At 41.9% G+C, this 5,332-nt stretch overlaps 1 protein-coding gene across 1 annotated transcript in view; it reads left to right on the top strand.

Annotated features, from left to right (window-relative positions):
- Positions 1 to 609: 609 nt before the first annotated feature.
- LOC111978213 (leucine zipper putative tumor suppressor 2 homolog) overlaps positions 610 to 5,332 on the top strand; it is a 103,364-nt gene continuing 98,641 nt past the window's right edge. Inside the window, exon 1 of the mRNA XM_024008142.3 lies at positions 610 to 1,120. The gene's annotated coding sequence lies outside the window, so the exon portion shown is untranslated. The remainder of the gene's footprint in view (positions 1,121 to 5,332) is intronic.

Raw genomic sequence — 5,332 nt, 5'->3', positions numbered from 1 at the left:
AAACATTACACTCACAGAGGTTCTAAAAGAATAAAGACATTACAAATGTCATGTTATGTATATATACAGTGTAACGATGTACAAATGGTTAAAATACAAAAGGGAAAATAAAGAAAGAAATGTCCCTCTGTGTAATGTTGACTGGCATTTAACAACCTTTTCCCACCAACCTCTGGACGATAAGGCCCTAAGGGCAAGGAGCAGTACATACTGTACAGCCTCACCATCTCTGACACTAAACCCATTCAGACACAACGACGGCTCTGTTTCAAAGCTCAGTCAGAGAGGTAGTGTAGTGCTAAGAGGAATTAGCTACCAATTGAGTTTCTATAGGCTAGTTCGTGAGGGGACAGGAATCAGGATTTCCTCTGGAATAGGCTGTGACCCAAAGTGTTTCTAACCCAGTCAGGATATGGCCACTGACTAAAGAATCTGACTCAAGAGATCTCACAGACTGTGACAGACCATAGCCCAGTGGGACATTTTACACACCACTATTTGATCTACATTGCATTGTATGTTAACACATACGCTAGCAAATAGACTATTTATATGACAAAGGACACATGATCTTTGAAGCAAAGTGGTCGACAGTAAAATGATGTAAGGGATTGTTTCTGTCAAGCAAAGGAACACCGGCCGTCTGAATAGCCCCTATGATACCGTCTCCTATCCCCTTCCCTCCACCGTCCTAAAACGTGTCACTCCAGATCAGCGTTCGAGCCACGACGAGAGCAGCAAGTTCGCCCGCGCTGCTCCATTCTGCTCCGTTCGTTTCCCTCTGTCTGCCGGTGGCGCTGAACCGCTGCAGCACGCATCCCGGACGTTGGGGGCTGGCATACTGCGCGCGAGAGAGAACAGAATGAGAGAAAAGGACGGGACCAGTCGAGATTGTTGCAAATCTGTTTCTCTTCCAAGCGGACGTGTTCGGTACAGAGAGAAGAGAGGACGAGAGTGAGCAAGATGAGAAAGGGAAGACTGAGTTTCAACTCGTGAAAGAAAGGGGGAAATGAGGGGGGAATACCTGTTATATCAAGGAAAGAACTTACTTTAATATTACACCCAAGCCACATCTGGAAATAGTCGTTCCTCGGACGTTCTCTGCAAGGAGCAGCTCGAGGTGAGTTTCTTGGATTTTAGGCTACTAAACTATCAGCAATGTATCCGAGTTGTGCATACGGAATGGATGCTGTTCTGCATAAAATGTTGGTTATTTCTGAAGTAGCCTAGGCCCCAGAGCACATCATGGTGAGGATTGTTTCGCTGTCATGTAGCAAACTTATTTTTAAAGCGTGAGGTGCTCGTAGTCGGGTTCTTTATAGTTTTCACCTTTTTAAAGCAGTAACCTATATTTTAAGTTTTGATTGTTTGCGGGCCTGTTTCGTGTCATTCCAGTGACACGGTTGTGTTGTGTTGTGAACAGCAATGTTTTATGTTATTGACATTACATAGAGTGGAACGGACAGGCTCCAGCTACAGTCACACATCAGGAGCTGAGCTCACATGATGCAGCCATATCTGAACAGCTGTTGTAGACAAATCATCCATACAAAAAACATGCAGGACCCGAAGCTATTTTACACTGTTTCAAATGTTACTGTCACTTTACAGTAGGTAATAATATCCATCACAATGGCTGCGTTAACTTAGGCAGCCCAATTCAGATCTTTTTTCAATAATAATTGGTCTTTTGCCCAATCAAACCAGTTATTTCGCAAATAATTGGGCAAAAGATCAGAGCTGGGCAGCATGTGTAAACACAGCCATAGCCTACTCAGTTAAGTCTGTTCTGTTTAGATCAGTGGAAAGAGTGTCTGTCTCTAAAATGATTCAAGACTTGACTGATCTATTGATCTAGTCATTGATTGGTTGATTTGACATTTCTGCTTCTTGAGACATTTCTGCTTCTTTGATACAGTGTCTATTCAATGTCTTAATTCATTGACAAGAGATCAAATCAAATTGTATTGGTCACATACACATGGTTAGCAGATGTTAATGTGAGTGTAGCGAAATGCTTGTGCTTCTAGTTTTAACAGTGCAGTAATATCTAACAAGTAATCTAACAATTCCCCAACAACTACCTAATACACAAATCTAAAGGGAAGAATAAGGATATGTACATATAAATATATGGATGAGCGGCATAGGCATGGTGCAATAGATGGTATAAGGTACAGTATATACATAATAGATGAGTAATGAAAGCTATATTAACATTATTAAAGTGCCATTGTTTAAAGTGACTAGTGATCCATTTATTAAAGTGGCCAGTGATATGAGTCTCTATGTAGGCAGCAGCCTCTCTGAGTTAGTGATTGCTGTTTAGCAGTCTGATGGCCTTGAGATAGAAGCTGTTTTTTAGTCTCTCGGTCCCAGCTTTGATGCACCTGTACTGATCTCGCCTTCTGGATGGTAGCGGAGTCAGCAGGCAGTGGCTCGGGTGGTTGTTGTCCTTGATGATATTTTTGGCCTTCCTGTGACATTGGGTGCTGTAGACTGCACCACCCTCTGCAGAGCCTTGTGGTTGAGGGCGGTGCAGTTGCTGTACCAGGCAGTGATACAGCCCGACAGGATGATCTTGATTGTGCATCTGTAAAATTTTGTMAGGGTTTTAGTGACAAGCCAAATTTCTTCAGCCTCCTGAGGTTGAAGAGGCGCTCTTGTGGGGCTGAGCATGCGCTCTTGTGGGGCCCCAGTGTTGAGGATCAGCGAAGTGGAGATCTTGTTTCCTACCTTCACCACCTGGGGGTGGCCCGTCAGAAAGTCCACGACCCAATTGCACTGGGTGGGGTTGAGACCCAGGGCCTCCAGCTTGATGATGAGCTTGGAGGGTACTATGGTGTTGAATGCTGAGCTGTAGTCAATGAACAGCATTCTTATATAGGTATTTCTCTTGTTAAGTTATGTACAAATCTCACATATTTCTCAGCATATTTCCGGGATTCTGATGCCATTTCATCTGTCTTCACTTAGTCTCTTAGACTGCCGTGTGTCTCTGTGGAGCAGGAATGTTGGGTAATTGTAGGGCTGTCCCTGACAATTCTTTTTTTGTTGTCAACTGAAAGTCGTCTGTTCTGTTGACCAATCGATTGTTTGAAATTCTTTAACGTGTATTTTTCCATATATAGACACACCTATGTGTTTTAATAAAATCAACTATATGCTTGTCTGATGCTTTAAGCGAACTGTTTGATGAAATAAGACACAAATTGTCAGGACCCGGTGCGAGAAACAGTCACTAATAATTGGCAGAACCCAGAAGATGAGGCAGACACAGCAGTACTAGAGATGGAGGTTTAATAAAGGAAAAATCTTCAGGCCAAAATTATAAATCCACAAAGTGGTAAGAACAGCAGGGAAAAAACAAACCTCAAAAGACTAATCAAAAAATAAACAAGAACAAAACCAGAGAACCTCTGGAAAATCCAACTAGAGAATATATGTTCACAAAGGCTGGGGCTGGGTGCTAACATACAAACACTGAGCAAGGAACTGAGGAACACACAGGGTTTAAATACTAACAAGGGAATGACTTACAGGTGCAAACAATAATTAGAGCAAGAAAAACAAAAGGTACAAAAAAGGTGCAATGGGGACATCTAGTGACCAAAACCATAATAGTCCTGGCCAAAACCTGACACAAATGACTCAAGAGGGAGTCAGATATCAGGATAACTAGAGGTAAAAAAAAAAAAAACGTATTAACCTGACCCGACCATCGTTCTCCTACTCCTGCTGGCTTTCTACTCTCCTGATTTTGCCGGTAATAGGCTACATGAGGAGTCGGCAACCTTTCTCATGTGGAATGGCAATTTATCTTCCAATTTCTACCGATCTGCGTGCCAGTTATGGTTTTCATATACACATCTTCGTATCTCAAAATCATTGTCATGTGGTTAATCAAAATTCTATCCAAATTGAAATGCAAATTATACAAACCTAAAAAGTAATTTATGTTGCCATTGCCAACTATGTAAAAATAGCGTACATAAAGCCAACAAATAAAAACATTGCAGGTAGAAAATATCCTGATAAAAATACATATCCTATAAATCACATTGGCTACACATGGCTTGTCAGCAACAAACTTGAAACATTGTATCAACTATCAACTTGGGTCCAGCCTAAAGCTTGCACTAGCAAACTTGCAACATTGTATAAAATATTCTGGGCCCTCAAAGTTTCCCAAGCCAGTGAGATCGGGACAGATACAGCTGTAGGCTATTTGTGCAAGGGATAAGAGCTAATCAGGTAGGCCTATTTTATGATGTTTCCACCAAATCAGAGCATGAAATTGTTTTCATTCGCTTTGAGTGGTTATCGAAAGGGAGAGAGATGGAAAGATTTTTCAAATACATTGAGGAACCATTGTCATTCTCAATGGATGTAAAAACAGACTTTGTTTGCTTGCTGATTGAGGTGAAGAAAACATTACTTTGAGAAGCTCCACAGCTCATTAGTCACTGGTGCGTTAAGCCAATCAGTAATACTATCAAATCCAACATTTGCGCGCAGGCCAGGTAGTCTATAGGCCTACTTCTATGTGCAATCCGGTGCGCGTCCTTACTCAACATTGACAGTAGCACTCCAAACAAAATACGATGACTAAATTCACAAAACTCGTAAATGGAATGAAATAAACCAAAACGTGTTTCTCACAAGTGTAGCGCTCTGTAAACAAAGTGTCCACTCTGACAATGAGAACGGCAAAAGACTGGAATAATAATATTTAGAATGCATTAACAGAAATGACCACAACCAAGCAAACATTGTAGATCAGAAATTATAGGAATTAACTGTAAATGTACTACTGGTCATATATGTAGTGGGGAATAGATAGACACCAACAATCAAGGCAAACATTTCACACAATGAAGTCATAAAATAATGAATGTGCACAAATTGGCGGGAGAGAGCCCATTCTGGAGAGAGTTGTGCATTTTAGCAACACTCCCCTTTTTCATGGACTGTGCCATTGACACGGCCTCCGCAATGGATTAGTCTCAGCCTCCTCAATGGATTAGATCTCTGAGATCGGCGCGAATCAGACAGGTGTCTCGTGTGCCAAAATATATTGCTTGACTAAAAAAAATCTTGGTTGACCAACAGCCTATTGACCAAACAATCGAACAGTCCACAAATTGCGGTCAGCCCTAGGTAATAATGTGCTTAGCTGTGCTGTCTGTCTTTGGCTCTACACAGCTGTTTCAGTGTGGGGTTTGTCTTCCCTACCCACACCATTGGCATCCCCTGTCTGGGAAAACACGCACGAATGCAAGCGCACATAGGCACACACACACACACACACACACACACACACACACACACA

Source organism: Salvelinus sp. IW2-2015, linkage group LG18 (assembly GCF_002910315.2).
Source record: "Salvelinus sp. IW2-2015 linkage group LG18, ASM291031v2, whole genome shotgun sequence".
In the NCBI taxonomy this organism is placed as follows: Eukaryota; Metazoa; Chordata; class Actinopteri; order Salmoniformes; family Salmonidae; genus Salvelinus; species Salvelinus sp. IW2-2015.
This window is presented reverse-complemented; position numbering and strand designations above follow the sequence as displayed.